General features: G+C 38.5%; 1 long non-coding RNA gene across 1 annotated transcript in view; it reads right to left on the reverse strand.

The window, feature by feature from the left end:
- Positions 1-3,289: 3,289 nt before the first annotated feature.
- The window catches only part of LOC133097771 (uncharacterized), a 63,800-nt gene continuing 41,380 nt past the window's right edge, over positions 3,290-25,709 (reverse strand). Inside the window, exons 3-4 of the long non-coding RNA XR_009702060.1 lie at positions 16,906-17,007; positions 3,290-3,373 (exon numbers count right to left, since the gene is read on the reverse strand). This is a non-coding gene — a long non-coding RNA (uncharacterized LOC133097771). The remainder of the gene's footprint in view (positions 3,374-16,905; positions 17,008-25,709) is intronic.

The raw sequence follows: 25,709 nt of genomic DNA on the forward strand, positions 1-25,709 counted from the left end.
CATTTTCTTTATAGGTATTCTTCAGAGGAAGACATTTGGTTGAGAAACTATGAAAACTACTATTGATTCTTTTAAAAATGTATAAAATAGAGAACATATTTCCATTTACTTATTTGAAATCACTTTAGGAAAATGATGACTGAAACAGAAAAATTCCATATGGCTTTCATTGAAAAATGACTCATTATCTAGCTAACCTATGTTCATGCAAAGCAAACTAAAACCCATTTTTAAAGACTGTTCTTGTATTAATACCAAATGCAAAATTGTTCAGGTATCCTCCAGTATATAGATTGATAAATGTCTATTACACCTTAGAAAGCAAAGCTACTGACTCCCAAGGGAGAAGTATACAGGGAGAGGACTAACATGTATAGAGTCTCTAGCACTATGCCTGGCATGTAGTTCAATGGGGCATTTCCTTTCTTACTCTCCTCTTCACTGTGTTATTAGATAATGATGTAGTTCTGACGGGTTTTGGCTTAGTAAGAGCTGGGTACTTACAGGATAGTTTTCTTTGCTTTAGACAACGCAATCTTCTTAACTTTGACTCTTAAAGAGAACAAGGTTCTTTTAATTTCTGCTTCTCTGGAAGTCCATAGAAGATGCTGCACTTATGGTCAGTTGAAGAGTTGTGGGTCAGTCCTTAGGTATTGATTTGTCTGAATGAGTTCAACATCCTTAAACATCTGTAGTGATCTGCAGGAACTAAAGAATTAGTCTTCCCAGCACAATTTCCTATCTCCCCTATGTTGGGTTCATCTTGGGCTTACCTCTGTGGCAGGACAGACATTGTAATTGACAGCCCACTCCATGTAAGACTACATAGAGTGAAGAGACTGTCTAACCCTTGACACTTCACTAACAGTACATAAAAGTGCTCATTTCCCTGTACACTTGCAAAAAAAATGGATATTGCTTTTTTGCATCTAAATGGCAAAGATTCTAAAAGACTAGTCTCTCATCAATGTTTTAGTTACTTCTTCAGTTACTGCAGAGGGTGTATTTTTGTATTTCTTTTCATTTTTTTGAATTGCCTGTTCTGTCTTCTCACTTTCTATCAGAGTATATTTTCTTTTTAGTTTGAATTTCTTTGCATAAGCAAAATTTTGTGTGTGTATGTTCATAAGACTGTGGTCCTAAGCTGGGCTTAGGCTTGGGGGAGTAATGTCAGCATCACCCCATGCCTGATGGGGAAAAGGAAGCCCAGATATTAATATTTTGAAAAAGGAAGATATTCTGATACCCCCAGCAAATTAATTAATTAGCTAGTAGTGAATCAATTCACCCATTTGTTATTCCACCAATATGTATTGAGCGCCTACCGTTCTAGGCACTGTTCTGGGAGCTAGAGGACAGCTGTAGTGAGATGACACGTCACCTGCAGCCTACATTGCAGTGGAGAAAGTACATGCGACCCGCAAATAGCCAAGTGATAGATGCTATGACCAGTATAGATGAGCACCATGAAGGAAAATACAGCAGAGAAAGAGGATACAGTGGGACAGCGGTGGGGATAGTTTAGAGACTATGCCCTTAGCCTCACCATGAACATTATCTTTGCTTTTTGGACAAAGAAGGAAGAATTGTCATTCCCTCCTTCCTTCCTTCCCTCCTTCCCTCCACCCTTTGCAACTGCAGTTAGGACAGATACAGCAGACTCAGTGAGGAGAGCTGGGGTTATTTTTTTCTCTTTCTTCATGGAAAAGCTTAAGCCTGATAAGTATTTTATTATCACTTCCAAGGAGATAGTTCAACCCTGTTGAAATTGGCTTATACTTGCAATGAACAAATATCTTTCCGCTGTCATCAGCCCTCTTTCTTCGTTGCTCAGTTCCCAAAGGCGCCTGAGATTTGCACTGAGTATGATGTGATCTCAGAGCTTTTGCATTAACACACTCAGCAAACGAGGCTTTTCTTGGCCTGTGTGTGCTGGCTCGTCTCCGTTTTTCAATAGATGTGTAATTAATTTTCAAGCGTTCTCCTTGATTCAGTCACAGGCTCATGATGTCGAGGATAAAAATATTTCTTCTAAAATGAATTCATGCCCGTTCACTTCTGTCCGGCAGAGCCTCACCATCAGACCTCTTCTTGTAGCTCATCTTAAACTCAGCTTTTTAAAATTTGCTTGTCCTCATTTGAGCCTGTTTTCAAGGAGCAATCTTAGACCGATACTTTCATAGTGACCCTCACTTACCTTACCTGTGAAGTTCAAAGCTTCCAGTGCAGCGGGCTCTGTTCATCTGTTTATATACATTAGCATAATGTCCTCAGTGACCGCTTGGCTCCTCACTTTTTCTCTGGAAGTTTAAGCACTGCTTTCTTGAGATTGCTGGAGAGTGGATCTAGGCATTTGTCATAGTACTTTAATATCAAAGTACAATCCATACTATTAACATTTAAAATGTGCCTGGCACACTAATCCCATTGTCTCCTTACTTGAGAATAAAGGATAAGAGGAAAAAAATAAAGTAAAAAATAATATTAAAGGGCTTCCCTGGTGGCGCAGTGGTTGAGAGTCTGCCTGCCAATGCAGGGGATGCGGGTTCGGGCCCTGGTCTGGGAGGATTCCACGTGCCGCGGAGCGGCTGGGCCCGTGGGCCACGGCTGCTGAGCCTGCGCATCTGGAGCCTGTGCTCCGCAACAAGAGAGGCCGCGACGGTGAGGGGCCCGCGCACCGCGATGAAGAGTGGCCCCCCGCTTGCCGCAGCTAGAGAGGGCCCTCCCACAGAGACGAAGACCCAACACAGCCAAAAATAAATAAATAAATTAAAAAAAAAAAAAAAAAAGAGCTAGGAAGGGGAGGTGGTGGCGGAAATTTAAAAAATAATAATAATAATAATAATAATAATATTAAAGATACCTAATCCTCCTGCCTACAGATTTGGTTACCAGCAATATCTTCAGAGCAACAGGATCACAGTAACCTGCAGCAATAAAGTCAGACAAGAAGGGAGATCCTTTTCTGTTCCTTTCTTTTCTTTGCACCAAACCTTTGAGCCAAGTATTTTTTTCAACCACTCTTTAAATTGTTACTGTTTGCTTTCAAACATTGATTACCAATGCTAATGGTGGTGGATAACTTAAGAGCATTCCTAATCCAAAAATAACTTAAATTTCACTTTGAAAGGCATTGTGGTGTTTTAATTTTAATATAGGATAATTAAGATTCATAATATTTCACACAGTGTGGTGTATCTAGTTAGATTATTTAAGGAAGTTACATATGCTGAAGGGGGAGCAGTGATGTGCCAGCAGTGTAGACAGCATCAAGCACACCTGAATTCACAGCTAGGCTCTACCAGTGAGAGACAGGTGATCTCAGCCTGGTTGTTAAACTTGGAATGGTGACAGTACTCACCTCCCGGGATATCTGAAGGGAGTAAAAGAGATAAAAGCACATAATCACTGATCAGGGTCCTCAGTACATGGTAAGATCCCATTGTTAGTTGTTGCTGTTGTCATTATTCAGGTAAGTGTCAACTACTGCATATATGACTTTTCAAAAGGTTATAGATTAGACTTCATGTCAAATTCTTTTAAAAAAACATTATTATAGACTTTGGAAAATGTATTATCAGGATAAGAAAACCAGACTGATGCCAGGAAATGTCAACTAAAAATTACGTAAGTACTTCTCTGGATCACCAAGGCTAAATGTGGGGTTATGTAGGAGTTGATGCTGAGCTCATACATTTTTAATTGTTTTATAATTATGTTGAAGGCAGGAATACACACTGATGTTGTCAACTTTACAAAGAGAATCAAGAAACTCTTGGGCTCTCTAGTAGATTTATTTCAGAAAGCGAATGGAAGGCTCTGTGAGTGTTCCAAGAATGAGGTAGACAGACGAGCTTCAGTGTGACAAATACAAATAATGCATTTCTCAGTAACATATCCAAAAGGTGAGCTAACAGCTTGGGATACAGGTCAGCCAGGCTGGCAATTTTCATCTTCCTGAAAGCTTCCAAAATTGCCCAGGAGGCTGGGCATGCAAGGGAAGGGTGCTCAGGCAATGCAGAGCTCACCCACTTCCTGTAGCATCACTGCACATTGAAACTTTCAGAAAGACTTAATGAACGGATCCACCAGAGGGCAGACAGCAGAAGCAAGAAGAACTACAATCCTGCAGCCTGTGGAACAAAAACCACATTCACAGAAAGAGAGACAAGATGAAAAGGCAGAGGGCTATGTACCAGATGAAGGAACAAGATAAAACCCCAGAAAAACAACTAAGTGAAATGCAGATAAGCAATCTTCCAGAAAAAGAATTCAGAATAATGATAGTCAAGATGATCCAGGACCTCAGAAAAAGAATGGAGGCAAAGATCAAGAAGATGCAAGAAATGTTTAACAAAGATCTAGAAGAATTAAAGAACAAACAAACAGAGATGAACAATACAATAACTGAAATGAAAAATACACTAGAAGGATAGCAGAATAACTGAGGCAGAAGAACGGATAAGTGACCTGGAAGACAGAATGGTGGAATTCACTGCTGCGGAACAGAATAAAGAAAAAAGAATGAAAAGAAATGAAGACAGCCAAAGAGACCTCTGGGACAACATGAAATGCAACAACATTGGCATTATAGGGGTCCCAGAAGGAGAAGAGAGAGAGAAAGTACCCAAGAAAATATTTGAAGAGATTACAGTCAAAAACTTCCCTAACATAGGAAAGGAAATAGCCACCCAAGTCCAGGAAGCACAGAGAGTCCCACACAGGATAAACCCAAGGAGAAACATGCCGAGACACATAGTAATCATTTCGAAAAATTAAAGACAAAGAAAGATTACTGAAAGCAGCAAGGGAAAAATGAAAAATAACATACAAGGGAACTCCCATAAGGTTAACAGCTGATTTCTCAGCAGAAACTCTACAAGCCAGAAGGGAGTGGAATGATATACTTAAAGTGATGAAAGGGAAGAACCTACAACCAAGATTACTCTACCCATCAAGGATCTCATTCAGATTTCACGGAGAAATTAAAACCTTTACAGACAAGCAAAAGCTAACAGAATTCAGCACCACCAAACCAGCTCTACAACAAATGCTAAAGGAACTTCTCTAAATGGGAAACACAAGAGAAGAAAAGGACCTACAAAAACAAACCCAAAACAATTAAGAAAACGGTCATAGGAACATACATATCAATAATTACCTTAAATGTGAATGGATTAAATGCTCCAACCAAAAGACACAGGTTTGCTGAATGGATACAAAAACAAGACCCATATATATGCTGTCTACAAGAGACCCACTTCAGACCTAGGGACACATACAGACTGAAAGTGAGGGGATGGAAAAAGATATTCCATGCAAATGGAAATCAAAAGAAAGCTGGAGTAGCAATACTCATATCAGATAAAATAGACTTTAAAATAAAGAATGTTACAAGAGACAAGGAAGGACACTACATAATGATCAAGGGATCAATCCAAGAAGAAGGTATAACAATTATAAATATATATGCACCCAACATAGGAGCACCTCAATACATAAGGCAACTGCTAACAGCTTTAGAAGAGGATATCGACAGTAACACAATAATAATGGGGGACTTTTAACACCTCACTTACACCAATGGACAGATCATCCAAAATGAAACTTACTAAGGAAACAGAAGCTTTAAATGACACAATAGACCAGATAGATTTAATTGCTATTTATAGGACATTCCATCCCAAAACAGCAGATTACACTTTCTTCTCAAGTGTGCATGGAACATTCTCCAGTGTAGATCACATCTTGGGTCACAAATCAAGCCTCAGTAAATTTAAGAAAATTGAAATCATATCAAGCATCTTTTCTGACCACAATGCTATGAGATTAGAAATGAATTACAGGGAAAAAACGTAAAAAACACAAACACATGGAGCCTAAACAATACATTACTAAATAACCAAGAGATCACTGAAGAAATCAAAGAGGAAATCAAAAAATACCTAGAGACAAATGACAATGAAAACGCGATGATCCAAAACCTATGGGATGCAGCCAAAGCAGTTCTAAGAGGGAAGTTTATAGCTATACAAGCCTACCTCAAGAAACAAGAAAAATCTCAAATAAACAAGCTAACCTTACACCTAAAGGAACTAGAGAAAGAAGAACAAACAAAACCCAAAGATTGCAGAAGGAAAGAAATCATAAAGATCAGATCAGAAATAAATGAAATAGAAACAAAGAAAACAATAGCAAAGATCAATAAAACTAAAAGCTGGTTCTTTCAGAAGATAAACAAAATTGATAAACCATTAGCCAGACTCATCAAGAAAAAGAGGGAGAGGACTCAAATCAATAAAATTAGAAATGAAAAGGAGAAGTTACAACAGACACTGCAGAAATACAAAGCATCCTAAGAGACTACTACAAACAACTCTATGCCAATAAAATAGACAACCTGGAATAAATGGACAAATTCTTAGAAAGGTATATGCTTCCAAGACTGAACCAGGAAGAAATAGAAAATATGAACAGACCAATCACAAGTAAAGAAGTTGAAACTGTGATTAAAAATCTTCCAACAAACAAAAGTCCAGTACCAGATGGCTTCACAGGCGAATTCTATCAAACATTTAGAGAAGAGCTAACACCCATCCTTCTCAAACTCTTCCAAAAAATTGCAGAGGAAGGAAAACTCCCAAACTCATTCTATGAGGCCAGCATCACCCTGATACCAAAACCAGACAAAGATACTACAAAAAAGGAAAATTACAGACCAATACCACTGATGAATATAGATGCAAAAATCCTCAACAAAATACTAGCAAACAGAATCCAATAGCACATTAAAAGGATCATACACCATGATCAAGTGGGATTTATCCCCGAGATGCAAGGATTCTTCAATATATGCAAATCAATCAACGTGATACACCATATTAACAAATTGAAGAATAAAAACCATAGGATCATCTCAATAGATGCAGAAAAAGTTTTGACAAAATTTAACACCTATTTAAGATAAAAACTCTCTAGAAAGTGGGCATAGAGGGAACCTACTTCAACATAATAAAGGCCATATATGACAAACCCACAGCAAACATCATTCTCAATGGTGAAAAACTGAAAGCATTTCCTCTAAGATCAGGAAGAAGACAAGGATGTCCACTCTCACCACTATTATTCAACATAGTTTTGGAAGTCCTAGCCATGGCAATCAGAGAAGAAAAAGAAATAAAAGGAATACAAATTGGAAAAGAAGTAAAACTGTCACTGTTTGCAGATGACATGATACTATACATAGAGAATCCTAAAGATGCCACCAGAAAACTACTAGAGCTAATCAAAGAATTTGGTAAAGTTGCAGGATACAAAATTAATGCACTGAAATCTCTTGCATTCCTATACACTAATGATGAAAAATCTGAAAGAGAAATTAAGGAAACACTCCCATTTACCATTGCAACAAAAAGAATAAAATACCTAGGAATAAACCTACCTAGGGAGACAAAAGACCTGTATGCAGAAAACTATAAGACACTGATGAAAGAAACTAAAGATGATACCAATAGATGGAGAGATACACCATGTTCTTGGATTGGAAGAATCAATATTGTGAAAATGAGTACTACCCAAAGCAATCTACAGATTCAATGCAATCCTTATCAAATTACCAATGGCATTTTTTACAGAACTAGAACAAAAAAATCTTAAAATTTGTATGGAGACACAAAAGACCCCGAATAGCCAAAGCAGTCTTGAGGGAAAAAAACGGAGCTGGAGGAATCAGACTCTCTGACTTCAGACTATACTACAAAGCTACAGTAATCAAGACAATATGGTACTGGCACAAAAACAGAAATATAGATCAATGGAACAGGATAGAAAGCCCAGAGATAAACCCACGGACCTATGGTCAACTAATCTCTGACAAAGGAGGCAAGGATATACAATGGAGAAAAGACAGTCTCTTCAATAAGTGGTGCTGGGAAAAGTGGACAGCTACATGTAAAAGAATGAAATTAGAACACTCCCTAACACCATACACAAAAATAAACTCAAAATGGATTACAGACCTAAATGTAAGACCAGACACTATAAAACTCTTAGAGGAAAACATAGGAAGAACACTCTTTGACATAAATCACAGCAAGATATTTTTTGACCCACCTCCTAGAGTAAAGGAAGTAAAAACAAAAATAAATAAATGCGACCTACTTAAACTTAAAAGCTTTTGCACAGCAAAGGAAACCATAAACAAGACGAAAAGACAACCCTCAGAATGGGAGAAAATATTTGCAAATGAAACAATGGAGAAAGGATTAATCTCCAAAATATTGCTCATGCAGCTCAATATTAAAAAAAACAAACAGCCCAATTGAAAAATGCGCAGAAGACCTAAATAGACATTTCTCCATAGAAGACATACAGATGGCCAAGAAGCACATGAAAAGCTGCTCAACATCTCTAATTATTAGAGAAATGCAAATCAAAATGAGGTATCACCTCACACCAGTTAGAATGGGCATCATCAGAAAATCTACAAACAACAAATGCTGGAGAGGGTGTGGAGAAAAGGGAACCCTCTTGCACTGTTGGTGGGAATGTAAATTGATACAGCCACTATGGAGAAGAGTATGGAGGTTCCTTAAAAAACTAAAAATAGGGTGGGAAGGAGGGAGATGCAAGAGGGAAGAGATATGGCAACATATGTATATGTGTAACTGATTCACTTTGTTGTAAAGCAGAAGCTAGCACACCATTGTAAAGCAATTATACTTCAATAAAGATGTTTAAAAAAAAAAAAAAAAAAAAACTAAAAATAGAATTACCATATGATCCAGCAATCCCACTACTGGGCGTATACCCAGAGAAAACCATAATTCAAAAAGACGCATGCAGCCCAATGTTCACTGCAGCACTATTTACAATAGCCAGGACATGGAAGCAACCTAAATGCCCATCGACAGATGAATGGATAAAGAAGATGTGGTACATATATGCAGTGGAATATTTCTCAGCCTTAAAAAGGAACGAAATTGGGTCATTTATAGTGACTTGGATGCATCTAGAGACTGTCATACAGAGTGAAGTAAGTCTGAAAGAGAAAAACAAATATCATATATTAAGGCATAGATGTGGAACCTAGAAAATGGTACAGATGAACCGGTTTGCAGGGCAGAAATTGAGACACAGATGTAGAGAACAAACATATGGACACCAAGGGGGGAAAGGGGCGGGGGGTGGGGGTGATGGTGTGATGAATTGGGAGATTGGTATTGACATGTACACACTGATGTGTATAAAATGGATGACTAATAAGAAAGTAAATAAATAAACATTAAAAAAAAAAAGTCTTAATGAACGCAGACCAAGTTCAAAGAAGATTGCTAAAATGCTCAGGAAGCCAGAAGGTCATGTATAAAAAAGGAACTCCAAATCTGAGGTTCTACCAACAGACACTAAACCTTAGTAGTGTTGAACCTGGAAATACGAATATGGAGAAAGTATACCAAACACATTGACAAAATTATAAAATATGAAAGTGGACTTACTGATTAAATTTTGGCATACTAGCATGGGTGGGATACCCCTTGAGGCTTGAAAGAGATCATTTAATACATAGAAGGCAATGTTTTTCATAGCAATAATGAATATATAGAACTTGTTAAATCAAATAAATAAAAATAATCTAACTTCAAGAAGGTAATAATGGATTATTAGATTAAAGCATCAGAGCAGGTTATTTGGACAAAAGAAAGAAGTTTAACTTAATGATGACAGTACAGATAGCAACTTTAACGCATGTCTCTTGGTTTCATTACAAGGAAGTTAGACTGAATTGTCCATCAATCTGATCTAGTAAGGCAATGTGTCCATTTTTTTTGTATTAGTCAATTTGGTAAAAATCTATTTTAATAAAATTTAAAATTAAAGTACATATGCATATAGAAAAGTGAACAAATCAAAGTGACAGTTGGATGAATTAGTACAAAGCTAACACACTCACATAACTACCTCCTAGGTCAAGAAATAGAACATTACGGGACTTCCCTCGTGGCACAGTGGTTAAGAATCCGCCTGCCAATGCAGGGGACACGGGTTTGATCCCTGGTCCAGGAAGATCCCACATGCCGTGGAGCAACTAAGTCCGTGTGCCACAACTACTGAGCCTGCTCTCTAGAGCCCGCGAGCCACAACTACTGAGCCCACATGCCACAACTACTGAAGCCCGGGTGCCTAGAGCCCGCGCTCTGCCACAAGAGAAGCCACCGCAATGAGAAGCCTGCGCACCGCAACAAAGAGTAGCCCCCGCTCGCCCGCGCGCAGAAGCAAAGACCCAACGCAGCCAAAAATTAATTTAAAAAAAAGAAAGAAATAGAACATTATGAGCATCCCAGAAGCCCCAGTGGACACTTTCCCACTCACTAACCCCTTCCTCCTCCGCAAAGGTGATCACTCTCAAAACCTTCAGCATCATAGATTAGGCCAGCCTGTTTTTGAGCTTTTTAAAACAGCAATCATAAGGTACATATTGTTTTCTATCTGGCTTCTTGACGTTATGCTTGTGAGATTCATTCATACTGTTGCGTGCAGTGGTAGTGTATTCATTTTCATTGCTGATTATTATTCATTTATTTGAATATACCACAATTTATTTATCCATTTCAATTATGGACCTTTGGGTTGTTTCTACTTCGGGGCTGTTATGAATGAAGCTGCTATTGCTATTTTGTACGTGCTTTTGGTGCACATATGGATGACTGTCTGTTGAGCATATACCTAGGAATGGAATTGCTGGGGCATAGGTTATGCCTGTAAAAGACAAATATTGGAAACACAGGAAAATTGCACAAGCCTCCTTCCCCACATCAACTCCTTGTTTTCTACATATTGGAAAGTGTAGCTTTTCTGCCAAATGAGCCAACTGTTGCTCCCAGGTCAATCCTAAGAAGAAAAACACGTTTTGAAGCTGCTGGGTGTTGTGGCTTGTTGAGCAGTTTCAGACCCTTGGAATTTAGTAACTCTGTGGAGTGCTTGCTGCTTTCATGCCCCTTGCCTTCCTCAGATCACAGGATTTGCTTTCACACTTGGATAAACCTACTTCTCATTAGCAGCTTAAGAAATATTTTCTATGCATCCAGAATTTGTAATGTCTAGAAGTGGACTTCAGTACTTTTTTCTTTGCCAACAGATACTGCTATCTAATGAAGGATGAATTTCAAGTACCCGAGACTTGAGGTAGGGTTGGCTGCCACACTGCTTTATTAATGCTAGATGATCAGACATCTGTAAATAGTACACACTGTACCCTGCACCCAGTCAAGAGTTTATAGTAGGAGGTATGGGTGCCATCTTGTCACTGACTGAATGTATCAATAACAGAAGTGCTGCTTTTTAAATTTAACATCCTTAAAAACGGACTGAGTTGGCACCTCCAGTTGGGTATATCTGACTCCTGCAAGGTTGATATGATTTGAGAGTCCACAGAGAGTTCATTTAGCCTTCACATTGTGAGTGTTTAAGATATAGAAATGTATTGCCAAATTTAATCTTACATCTGTGATTTCTGAGCATGTGTGAAGTGCTTTATATGTATTATCTCTTTCAATTTTCCAAGCAATCCTATGAGTTAGATACTACTAGTCTCTCTTCTCTTAGATGGGACAATGGAGACTTGTAGAGCTTAGGTGTCCTTCCCAATGATAAGTAAGTGGCATCAGTTGGTGGCAGAATCAGAACTCAAACCCAAGTTTTACAGACTGCTACTGAAATTGTGAACCACTTTATGTACCGTCTCCCTGCTCTTGGTTCCCTACTGGACTGTTACGGTTTTTCACCTGTGATAAATCTAGTCTTGCTTCTTGGTTAAAAACTTGGCAGAATTTAGGTCCCTCTCTCCCAGGACTGTCATTTACCACATTCATCATTTCTGTCTTCCTTAGGGCATTGCCTCAGAACTCTCTCAGCCAAAAAGGTTGACAACCCTTCTGTTCCCAATTCCGTCAGATTATAGTTTGGCACTTTTGTGCAAGGGCATATTCTGTACATCAGTTTGTCTCTAAAGGCTTCTGTTTATTGGCTGATATTGTAAGACTAGGGCCTCTTGAGGAATGATGCCACAAACTATAGCATGTTAATATTTGCCGTAACAGAGATATTTTCATAATTCCTCTTAATACCTGAGAATGGGGTATGATGTTAAGTGGAAAAAACAGAACATAAAGTAGCAGACAACAGCTAATTCCAATATAGAGTTATATGCCTGCACATTAATTAAGATTAGAAGATAATTTTCACAAGGCTGGTATTAAGTGTTTATTATATTCTTCATTGTGTGCTACGTTGCTTAAGTCAATAGAACTAGTAAATAATAGATTGACTTGGAAAAGTGATGTAACAATAATTGAAGGCGAATATAACCAAGGATCATAAGTGAGAATTAGACTAAATACCTTTTTTCTGGATCACACTTTACAGTTTTAAAATGTATTTGCATTTATTTTCCTATTTGAGCCTTATAACACACTAGGAAATAAGAAACAGGGATTATCTGTCTCATTTTACAGACAGAGCATCTGAGGCTCAGAGAAGTTGTTTGACTTGCCCTAGGTCACCAGTGATGGGACAAAGATTCATGCCCAGACTTCCTGACTCCAGGTTAAATTTCCTCTCATCATATCACATTGCTTTCTTTCACCAGAGGGCAGAGCTACCAGCATTAGCTACACAGCAGTAAGTCCATTTATCATGAGATGTCCATTAAAATCTAAAATTGACGTTTCTGAACCACATCTTCAAAGTCATCTTCATCTAAGAAATTCTGGTCAGTTTCACACCTCTAAACTAAATGAACGATATCCCAACTCAATAAATTATATAAGTTGTGGAGATAAAAAGATATAATGTGACCTGAATCCAATCTTCCTTAATCCATCTTTTTGGGCAATAAAAATAGGATCTCAAGTATATGGTAGGTTTCACCTTCATTTAAAAAAAATTGTTTTAAAGTTTTTTAATTGCAGTAAAATACACATAACATTTATCATCTTAATAATTTTTAAGTGTTCAGTTCCGTAGTGTTAAGTACATTTACCTTGCTGTGCAATTAATCTCCAGAACTCTTTTCATTTTGCAAAACTGAAACTCTATATCCATTAAACAACAATCTCCACAGTCTCCCCTCTTCCAGCCTCTAGCGACCACCATTGTACTTTCTGTCTCTATGAATCTGGCTATTCTAGGTACCTCATATAAGTGGAATCATAGGGTATTTGTCTTTTGGGGACTGGTTATTTCACTTAGCCTAATGTCCTTAAAATTCATCCACTGTAACATGTGTCAGAATTTCCTTCTTTCTTAAGGCTGAATAGTATTCCATTGTTTGTATGTACCACATTTTGCTTATCCATTTGTCTATTGATGGACACTTGGCTTGCTTCCACTTTTTTGCTATTGTGAATACTGTTGTTATGAATATGGGTGTACAAATATCTCTTTGAGACCCTGCTTTCAATTCTTTTGGGTATATACCCAGAATTACTGGATCATATGGTAATTCTATTTTCAATTTTTTGAGGATCCACCGCACACTTTTTCATAGAGTTTGCACCATTTTACAGTCCTACTAGCAGTGCACAAGGGTTCTAATTTCTCCACATCCTCACCAGTTCTTGGTATGTTCCGTTTTTTGGTTTTTGTTTTTTTTTTCTCTTTACAGTAACCATCCTAACGGGGGTGAAATGGTATCTCATGGTTTTGATTTGCTTTTCCCTGATAATTAGTGATGTCTTTTCATGTGTTTTTTGGCCTTCGGAGAAGTGTATTACTCAAGTCCTTTGCCCATTTTTAATTGGGTTTTGTTGTTGATGTTGTTGCTGAGTTATAGGAGTTCTTTATATATTCTGGACATAACTCCTTATCAGATATATATATATATATAAGATCTCCTTAGGAGCAACCACCTTTCTAAAAGGCAGCACTACTACTGTCTACCCCCACTCCTAACATCCCCACTCCACACGTGCACATGCATTTCAGCCACCACCTACACAAATGCGCACTATCTTATATAAAGATAGTTTATATAAGATAGTTATATAAATATATAGTTATTTATATAACTATCTTATATAAACTATCTTTATATAAGGTAGTTCCAAATCTTATATATATATATAATATATATTCTCCCATTGGGTTGGTTGCCTTTTCACTCTGTTGATTGTGTCCTTTGATGTACAAAGTTTTAAATTTTGATGTAGTCACCTTCTTCTTAATCAGTTTTAGGCTTGTGGGCCCTTTGAGAAATCAATGAAATAAATAGACTGTCTCCCAAGGAAAACAAACCATATGTATGCATTCAAATGAAGTTTCATGTAGCATCTCATGAGGTTTTCTGATTCCCTGGCATCCATCTGGGAAGCTCCAGGGAAGTATTTGTCACTTGACTGCTCAGTCTATGATGACTGGGCTGGGATTAGGGACAGATGCTGGGTGCTGGGGAGACAGCTCCTATTCCGTGATTTGAATACCGACCTGCTAGTCCCTTCTATTTCCTCTGGTGGAGGAAAATTAGCTCTGCAGTTCCTGCAGTGACAGGCATTTAACTAGACTGGCAGAATGGAAGGTGCACATTTGTGTAGATGGTGGCTGAAATGCGTGTGCACGTGTGGAGTGGGGATGTTAGGAGCGGGGGTAGACAGGAGTAGTGCTGCCTTTTAGAAGGGTGGTTGCTCCTAAGGAGATGTATCAGTCAAGGTCCATCCAGAAAAATGGAAACTACTGTAAGCATTTAAAACAGAGGGAGTTTTGTTTTGTTTTTTTTAATTGGGGTATAGTTGTTTTACAATGTTGTGTTAGTTTCTATTGTACAGCAAAGTGGAGTTCCCTGTGCTATACAGCAGGTTCTCATTAGTTATCTATTTCATACATTTTAGTTAGCGTATATATGTCAATCCCAATCTCCCAATTCATCCCACCTGCCCCCATCCCCCCTTGGTGTCCATACATTTGTTCTCCACGTCTGTGTCTCTTATTTCTGCCTTGCAAACAGGTTCATCTGTACCATTTTTCTAGATTCCACAAATATGCGTTAACATATGATATTTGTTTTTCTCTTTCTGACTTACTTCACTCTATATGACAGCCTCTAGGTCCATCCACATCTCTACAAATGACCCAATTTTGTTCCTTTTTTAATGGCTGAGTAATATTCCATTGTATATATATGTACCACATCTTCTTTATCCATTCGTTTGTCGATGGGCATTTAGGTTGCTTCCATGTCCTGGCTATTGTAAATAGTGCTGCAATGAACATTGGGGTGTGTCTTTTTGAGTTATGGTTTTCTCTGGGTATATGCCCAGAAAACAGAGGGAGTTTAATTCAGGGGACTGGTTTCCCTGGAGATAGAAGAGGCTGAAAAAACAAGCGAGGAACAGATTGTCAACTCAGAGTCCTGTCTAAAGCAGAAAAGTAGGGGGAAAATAGTCCAGAGCAGGAAGGAAAGAGGAGAGACACACTGGCTTCGTCCTTCCTCCAGTCAGTGTCTCCCATTGGCTGAACCCAGCCAGAAGCCAACTGATCTGGGAAACAGAGCAGAGTGGGTGGGGGAAGGGCAGGGAATCAATCTAAGACAAACAGGCCCAGGAGGGCAAGGTATACTTGGGACACCTGTGCTGTGGGGCAGTCTAACAATCCTCTTTTGCTTTATTTGGAAAATCTCTGCTGTTTTTGTGCATGTCATCTGCTAGGCTTGGCAGTGCCCCTTGAAATCTGCTGACTCAGCTTTATGAATTAGGCTGCTATTAGTTGGAAGGGATATGACTGTCCTAAGGTTTGTCCAAGGCTGTGAAAATTTGGGACTAGGGTAGATAGTGTGGATGGAAGACATAGGAAGACATAGGAGGAGGGAGCAGCCCAGTGGCCAAACATGGCTTTGGCTGAACAAGCAATCAGGTAATTTACGGAAACAAGCTTGGCTTGTTGGTTAGGGAAGGTCAAGAACAGGGTGCCTTGTGACAATGCATCCAAGGAGGGCAGAGTGGGAATTTTAATATGTCATTTTGAAATGTTTCTTCTTCTGCACACAATGAAGACAAGACATTTCCTTCCATATATAGCCCTTAAATAGACTGAGCCCCAATGACTTACAGAAAAACACTACAAAAATCATTATACTTCTAGAAGATTATAGGGAGTGGACAGAAGTGATAAGAAGGGAAACAGAAGAGAAAGAGAAAACAGAAAAAAAAAAAAAGCTGAGGGAGAGAGCAAAGTATAAGAGAAAGGGGAAGAGATAGACAGTGAGATAGTTGAGGCATTCCATAGAATAAAAAGGAGAGCTAGTTTTCCCTCTGCTGCTAGCCATGTCTTATGAGTAAAAATTTACAGTGATCAGTGTTTCAGTAGAATCGAAACACATCTTTTTGTTGTAGTGACACCTCCCCAGCATAAGGATATTTGGGATCTTGCATTTAGACTTTCAGTCCTTTTTTTTTTTTCCCACCAGGAAGTTATCATTCTTTTTACATGATTGCCCCAAACTCACTTTAAGTATAAAATTAAGCACTGCAAAGAAATCTGACATCAGTTACGTATTACATGGGAATTTTTATTTATTTACTTCCTTTTTCTTCAATAAAATCTCTTTTCCCTCTAGTTGGGCAGTTCTATTTTCTGTTTGTTCTGTGGTAATAGGAGAGAAATCTTGAACTACGTTCTCTTGAGCAGAAAAAGTGACTTCCATCTTGGGGTGTGAGCTGAAATTGGCCTTTTCACCCCAGCGTAGAAACACAGGCCTTAAGGTTTAACTCTGGGAGTTAAACATCCTTTCTGGGGAATCCTGATGGGAGTAGCAGTTTAGGGCTATTTCCCACCCACTGCTGTGCGGGTTACATTTGTACCAGTAAAAAAGAAATTCCAAGAGCACAGTTTGACTGCTGTTTCCACAGTACTTACTTGAGGGTCTTCTCCTCTCAATCCCATTGGCTAATCTTGGTGAACATTTGCTGAAGCTTCCCTTAAAGAATGAGCTGATCGAAGTCTCCTTGGTCTGTTCTCCTGCAAGGAGATTTTTGGAGAGACAAGGTGAGGGACACTCAACCACAAATGTAACCTTTCTATAACCTGAGCCTGACTCTTACCTATTGATTTAATCTTTTGGAGGAGAGTGGGAGTAGGAAGACTCTGGTGGCCTGAAAATGACAAAGCGCTGAGAGCCACCGGGAGATCCCTACTGTGGCAATGGCTCTGACTGTGTGTTTAGCAGCACATGTCGAATTAGCAGGTTCCAGTGGTTTGTATGAGGCCTGGGCTTTCTGCAGAGGAGCCCCTGCTGAGAGAACAGCTGAAGTTCGCCTCCAGGATCCGAGAGCCAGCTTGTTTAGGTTAAGGTTTCAAAGCACTGGCTTTTATTACATTTTAATGATCAGAGTCATATTTTATTCATGGAGCTCAAGCTGAGCACCCTGCAGTTAGTAAAGCACAAGGTTTCTATTTTACATTCAGGCCAGCCTATGGAAAAGTTTGCAATAGAAGGGAAATGTTGGGATTGAGTATCCTTATCAAAAAGAAACATAAAGGATTTGCTGAACACTGATGATAAAATACGTAGGGTAACATACTTATAAGGACTTAAGCAGTTTTTGTTGAATATTTCATAAGGTACATCTCATTTGCTAGAGACCTAACCTCTCATGAACTTGCAAATATTTTCAGACCTTCACAATATATCAAAACCTCTGGTAGAAACAGAACTCTCCCTGGAATTTCTCTCCAACTGTGAAAGTTTTAGAACAGGCTGTATTTTACCTTTTCCTTTTTGAAAGAGAGAGAGAGAGAGAGAGAAGGATTGTGTTGTGTTCCATTCCTACATATAATGTGGAGAAGATTGAGGGAGGTTCTAGTTCATTTTGTAGGAAAGAATGAAGAAGAATTTAATTTCCCCTTTACTCTGCTGCTAGATGCAAGTAATGATAGAGGGTGATTATCTTTTTATGTTTCTGAAGCATTTTCCCATGAAAAGTCATTTTCAAAGAAACAGCAAGTAATCCTGGTAATTTAGAGTGTGTTTGAGGCACTTTCAAAGTGACCTCTGTATTTTGGGGGAGATTAGGACAAGACCCACGGAGGGTGAGACTCAGATGTATAATTGGCATCTGGTTGTGAAAGATTTACCCGTAAATCCACCTTGAACTCTCTGCCCAAAAGACAAAGCCCTAAGTGTGGCCAATGTTCATTTTTTTCTTTCTTTTTTACTTTTTGCAGCTGTTCTTAAAGATCAAAGGACACCTCTGGAAGGAGACCCACAGGTGAATGGTGATAACAGCTGCTCAACATCGATTCAGCAGCATCAGTTTTCCATGATCTGCCTCAAATAAGGGTCCAAGTCCTATGTATTTAGCATGTTCCCTATAACTACTGAGTGAATAAATGAATGAGGAGAAGAGAAGAGCTTATGAATAAAATACTTCCTAATAGCAGATAATTCAAAAGCCATTTTTCTTGGACATTGCAAAGAATTACCCTTTTTTTCTGTTATAGATTTACTTCCTTAATTACATTTCACTTGGGTTAATACTGAAATTGATGTTTTTTAGTGCTTTCACACAAATTATGTGAATTTACAAGCTTAGAGGGAGCTGAATAGCAAGGAGACATCAAGAGTAAGCTAAAAATGTTCCAGTAATAATTCTTAAGTGGGTAATCCATTTAATTTTTCTAAATGCCAGCATGTGTTAACTATGTTTCACCAACTCCTGCTCCCTCCCAAACATTTGGACTTCAGTGGAAGGAGCTACCTCTCATGTGTGTCTTGCACATTGTCAATGCTTTGTCCAATAAAAGGAGGGGTTTAATTACAAATGTTTTCAAACTACTTTTTGTAGACTCCTTTATTCTTGAAACACTGCAATTCTGCAGATTCATCTATTTAGGTGACAATAGGTCCCATTCGTAAGTTTCAGTTTTCTTCTTTGTGATTTGGAAATAAACAGGTTGTTGTAAGGATTAAAGGAGATAATTCACATAAAGAGATTTGCATAGTTCTTGGCTCCCTATAAACACCTAACAGTATTGGGTATCTTCATTATTACTATTGTTATATGCTCTATAGAGTAAATTAGCATGGATTTTGGCTCTCCTATAAAACCGTTAGTGGTTGGGATATCTTCATTGATACTGAGCACACAGGATAGTCCTTCACAAACTTTTCACCACTTAGAAACTTTCCATGGTTTTGTTTTTTGTTTTTTGTTTTTTTTGGCTGTGTTGGGTTTTCGTTTCTGTGCGAGGGCTTTCTCTAGTTGCGGCGAGCGGGGGCCACTCTTCATTGTAGTGCGCGGGCCTCTCACTGTCGCTGCTTCTTGTTGCGGAGCACAAGCTCCAGACGCGCAGGCTCAGTAGTTGTGGCTCACGGGCCCAGTTGCTCCGCGGCATGTGGGATCTTCCCAGACCAGGGCTCAAACCCGTGTCCCCTGCATCGGCAGGCAGATTATCAACCACTGCGCCACCAGGGAAGCCCCTGAGTGATTCTTAAATTGGTTTGCAGGAACTCTTTACATACTAAGCCTATTAATCCTTGGGTTGTCATAAATGTACAGCTATTTTTCTATCTGTTGATTGCTTTATAATTTTATTCATTCTTTACACATGAAATTGTTATAGTTTTATGTAGTGAAATCAATCAATCCTTTTATTTATTATTTCTTCTTTGAGTATGCTAGAAGGTACACTCCCATCCTAAGAATATATTACTATTCACACATATTTTTTTCTATTGTTTTTATAGTATCTCTTTTGTACTTTTAAAACTTTAATCAAATTGGAATTGCTTTTGGTGTTTGGTATAAAATGGAAAGACTTCCCTATTTTTCCCAAATGTTTAGTCTTTTAATCCACCCATTTGGTGAATAATCCACCCCTTCCCTATTTATTTGAAATATTCTAATTTCTGATTTATACAACAACTTCTGCAATTTCTATGGTGTTTCATCAATACATTTCTTCATTGGTGTTATACTAGTTTCAATTATTGTTGGGTATACACTTGATTTACTTATTTATGCAATACTGGACTAGGTTTCTAGTTTCTCTGTCCTTAGCCAATTACAAGAAGCAACCTCAAGGCTCTTAAAGGGAGCATGAGCTTTAAAGAAATGATTGTGATCAGCCTGACTAAAAGTTGGGAGGCAGAAAACACTACAAAGTAGTCTTGAAGATTCAGTCAAAGTTATTTGGGATTACTTAATGTAAGTCAAAACTCTTTAAAGATCTCAAACACCTCTGAGACTTTCACTAAGTGATTTATATTCATGAAGAACTCAGGTTATAAAAAATATTCATGGGAGTTCCCTGGTGGCCTAGTAGTTAGGTCTCTGTGCTTTCAGTGCTGTGGCCCAGGTTCAGTCCCTGGTCAGGGAACTAAGATACCGCAAGCTGTGCAGCACGGCCAAAAAAAAATTTTTTTTTTTTCCACATATTCACAGACTTAGAACCACTCTCTTGGACTAAACTGGGTCATAGTGAAGAATGGAGAAAACTCAGACCCTGCTCTGCCAACTGCATTTTATGTAATAGATTTCAGTCCTTACTTATGATCAGTGCAAAATATAGAAGACGTAAACTGGAATCAAAATTTAAATCAGCTCACAAAATAGTTGCATCCATTATTTGGCAAGTGTGTATTTTTCTCTTTGGAAAACTGCTTGTGGGAACGTTCAAATTTTGTAAAGATAACACTACAGAATGCATAACTACCTAAATAAACCATGTTATTTTAACCTAGGGTACAAATGGGACAGCTGGAAGCCTGGAAGAAATAACTCAGCTTTGACATGCCCATAACAGCTAATTCTACCTTTTCTAAAAATTCTTCCCTCCTCTCTCTCCATCAATACAAGGTCTAAGGATAAGTAGCAACACCTGGTAGAGCTTGAGATGTTCTTACTCACAGTTGTGCACTTTTTCATTGCTCTGAGGAGAAATCTTGTAATAGCACTGAGAGAACAGTGGGCTAAAATGTTCATGTGGAAGAGGAAGAGGCCATGGACAATTTTAGAGTTCTATTTTAAAATTGAAAAATAGTTTTCATTCCATAAAATATACAGATCTTACACGAACAGATTGATAAGTTTTGACAAATATGTAACCTGTGTAACCAACATGCAATCAAGATACAGAACATTTCTCTCACCCTAGAGAATTCCCTATGTCATATCCAGTCAACCCTTTCTCACTAGACAGGCAATCACTCTTCTGATTTTCTAATATTACAGATCAGTTTTGCCTATTTTTATAATTCACATAAATGCAATCATACTATCGTATGTACTTTTTGTGGAAGAGAGGCTAGCTTCTCTCAGCCAAATGTTTTCCACATGCATCCATGTGGTTGCATGTGTCAATAATTTGTTCCTGTTTATTGCTGAGTAGTAGTTCACTGTATGAATATACCACCATTGTTTTATCCATTCACATGTTGATACACATTTGGGTTGTTTCTAGCCCAAAGGCTATTATCAATAAAGCTGCTATGAATATTGTTGTACTTTTTTTTTGTGGACATGTGTTTTCATTTCTTTTGGGTAAATATCTGAGAGTAGACTTTCTGGGTCAAAGGGCAAATGTATGAACTGCCATCATGATTTCCCATAGTTGTTGTAACACGTTAATGTCTAAATAGGAGTGTGTGAGAATTCATGTTTTGCACATCCCTCCCAATATTTGGTATTGTCAAATTTAATTTAATTTTAGCCATTCTAACGGGTTTGAAGTAGTGTCTCATGGGAGTTATAAATGCACTTTCTTGATGACTAACGATGTTGATCATATTTTCAGGTGCTTATTGGTTATTTTTATGTCTTCTTTTATGGAATGACTATTCAAGACTTGTCCTTTTAAAAGATTGGACTGTCATTTTATTGTTGATTTATGAGAAATCTTTATGTATTCTGGACACACGTCATTTATCAGATATATTGCAAATATTTTCCTCCTTCTGAGACTTGTTTTAAATTTTCTAAATGGCCATTTTAGGAACAGAACTTAAACATTTTGATGACATTTAAATTCTCAGTCCCTCCCATAGTTAATCCTTTTTGCATGTGTCAAGTCTAAGAACCCCTTGCCTACTTCAAGGTGATATTCCCTCATGTTTCTTTTAGTTTTGACTAGATGTATGATCCATCTCAGATTAACGTATACATATGGTATGAGTTAGGGATCCAGGTTTACATTTTTCCACATAAATATCTACTTACAGCAGCATTTATTGAAACTATTTCAATTTCCTGATTGAATTATTTTGGTGCCTGTGTAAAAATTGATTGTTAATGTGAGGGGCTGTTTCTGGATCTCTCTCTAGAACTCTAGACTCAGATATCCAAATGCCTCACTTGACGGTGCCACTTGGATATCTAATAGACATGTCAAGCTCATATCCCCAAACCGAATTCCTTCTTCCCCTTCAAACCTGTTCTACATGTGGGCTTCGCCATCTCACTTTGTCATAATTCCATTCTTCTAATTATTCAGGGCAAAGATCTTGGTGTTATGGTGGATACTCTCTCTTGCACCTTATTATTTCCAAAGTATATAAGTCTACTTTCAAAAAACTCCAGAATCTGACCACTTCTGTAGCCACCATCATGACAATACTGATCTCTGCTCCCACCCTTGCCCCTAGAGCCTACTTTCAAACAGCTGGAGTTTCAAGCACTTTTGAAAACTTAAGTCAAATCACTCCTCTGCTCAAAACATTCCAAGGACTTTCCCTTTGCACAGGAGAAAAGCCAAGGACCTGAAAATGGTCTCCATATCCTCCAAACCCTTCCTGGCCTCATCTCCTACCAGTCCCTTCTACTCTAACTCATCAACAGCCTCCCGGGCCCCAGTGCTTGATGGCCCATGGGTCCCACCTCAGGATCTTAACAGCTGCTGTTTCCTTTGCCCGGAATGCTTTTTCCCCATAATTCTTCATGGTTTCCTCCCTCATTTCCTTCATGTCTTTGATCAAATTGTACCTTACCAGTGAGGTTTCACCTGACTATTAATTTAAAATCGTACTCTTCCCCAGCACTTATCACCTTTTAATATCTTATATAAAATTTATTTTCTTTGTTTATTGCCTGAATATAGCTCCAACTGGAATGTAAACTCTATGAGAGTGGGAATTTTTGTCTGTGTCCTGCTGTTTATTCAGCATCCTGGAACATAGTAGACACCCAATGGATATTTGTTAAATGGACAAATTAATTCCTTCCCACCAGGGTTTGCAAGGTGTATTGGGGTATGGAAATAAAGACTCAGACTGAAACAAATTTGCTATTAATCTTGAGACTCTTAGTCTGTCAGAATCTCTTTTGGGTCTAATTTCTAAAAACTAAAATAGTAACAGAAAATCCAGGGATTAAAGTGAAAGTACAACATCCTTCCCATGGAGCCCCCTGTGCTCTGTTCCTGGAACAGAACTTGTCTCAGTTTAAGGAAGTGTAAGACAGAAATGTACTGAACACATTTCAGAAATATTTTCAACTAAAACGATCAAAAATTTAAAGGTTTAATGCAGAATTATGCTTTAGTTACTTGCAAAATGCAACACACTTCCACACAATGCTGCAAAACAAGGAGTTATTATTTGCATTGTCAATATGGTTATATAGCTGCTGGATGCCAGGCCATATGCTTAGGACTTTGCATGTATTATTTAATTTAATTCTCACACTAATACTATAAGACTCTTGTACTAAAAGTACATACATTTTAGAGTTGAGGAACTTGAAACTTAAAGAGGTTAATTTGACTGCTGCCCATATATTTCCTCAGGATCACCACATTGAAAATAAGCTTTCTCTGAATTCTCAGTGCCCATTGCACAGTCAAGGGGCTCTCCAAACATCCTGTCCCATTAGAATGTGGCCAAATTCTAAGTCTATTGTTAAAAGTCTCTTGTTACGGATTTTGTATTTGCTGCCAAATTTCTGACCCCAACTCCCCTCTACCGGAGAAAATATTGTGTAATAATATGAATAGCAACTCCAGTATTACCTTGCTACCATCCAACTACTCCAAAAGGAAAATCCCCTGGGCACTCTGAAGGCCATAGGAAGATTAATTTTCACCCACAGATCTCCAGACTCGCATACAGTTGGAAAAGATGCATGAGTTTCAAGTAAGAGAGAGAAAAAAAAATCCAAAGACATCTCTCTTGTCCAGGTGTGCTATCTTTAGGATTTATAATAATGGCTCCTCCCCATACCCCCGACCACAAATGCACATAAGCAAAGAGATAAGTTGCACTTGATCTTAGAAACAGTTCCAGGAGTTACAAGAAAGATGCTGGGCATTGTGAGATTAAGCAAATGTGCCCTCTGTGAAAGGAGAAGTTAATCTCAGGTTTGGGTGCTCTTGAAAGCTGCTGAACCACCCCTGGGAATTTCAATGCTGTGATGCTCTAGTTGGCACCCTGATAATACCTTTTTCTGATGTTTGCAGTCTTGAGTTACTTTGCCCACCACTACAGGTAGGACTGTCCTTGGAATCTGTAAATCTGCTTCCACGTGAGGAGAATAGAAACCTATCCATTTGGTTCATGACTTCCAATGATCTCCAATTTCTTCCCAAAGTCCCAGAAATGGGCTCATGCTTTGTTTTCCCAGACCCAGTTTCTCCCTGACCCTTATGCCAGAAACTGTAACACTGGTTTAACTCTTTCCATCAGTTTCTTCCTTCCTTCCCATTTCTTTCCACTCCTTGTCCCTCCTAGGTTAGTTGCTGAAATTCAGTTCCTGTGGCAGCACAGTTTCCATGACTTTTCCTGGGTCTTCTTCAGGTTACCTGGTGTCTGCTTGGCCCTTAGTTTCTGGCTGTTCACTGGGAGGTCATTCCATCACACACATTCAGTTATGAAACATGAGTAGGGTGTGGAGAAGGCGCGAGATCAAGGCATCCATGTAATCATGGCACAGAGATGGGACTTAGGCTCTGCAGCACAGGCTGCAGCTCACATGGAGCCCAAAGAAATAACTGGCCTGTTGGGAGCAATGGGTTTGTACTGTGGAATAGTGAGAAAGGACTCCAGTGGGGACAGGGCTTGATTTTAGAGAGCCTCAGCAGTTAGACTGAGCAATTTTATATTTGATGAAATAGGCAGAACCGTTGGAAATGCTCGTGCACAGGGGTAAAAGGATGAAAGCAAAGATTTAAAAAGATTAGTCTGGCTATTACGGTAGGTTGGATGAATTGGAGGCAGAGAGACTGCATTTAGGAAGGTTTCAGAGCAACAAAAGAATGAAAAGCCACAGACCACGCTTATAAGAATGGACAGTAAGAGGCAAAACCAAGGAATTCTTTGAAGGAAGAACAAACGAGATGGTGACAGACAGCATTTATATTCACAAAGCTAAACAGCTGGGAGAAGAGGGAGACATGTAGTTGAAAACCCAGATATTCTCAATTACATATTCAGTTCTTATGTTAGATGAGCCATACATCCACATTTTAAAAATGTTCTTTGTTTTCTGATACTTGATGGCTATTTTGTAGACTCAAACATGCCATGTATGCTCAGGGTCAATAATATTCAAAAACAAGCTAATAAATTTTGACTAGATTCAAGAGCTAGTCAGTGTGATACTAAATTGTAAGGATAGTTTGGATAGAGCCCTAAATAAACTTTAGGAATTAAAGATTAAAAATGATTTTATAATGTCTTTCTATCATGAGTACTCCTGGAATGACCTGCTTGCCTCCACTCACCTGGGAAT

This window comes from Eubalaena glacialis, chromosome 1 (genome assembly GCF_028564815.1).
Source record: "Eubalaena glacialis isolate mEubGla1 chromosome 1, mEubGla1.1.hap2.+ XY, whole genome shotgun sequence".
Classification (NCBI taxonomy): Eukaryota; Metazoa; Chordata; class Mammalia; order Artiodactyla; family Balaenidae; genus Eubalaena; species Eubalaena glacialis.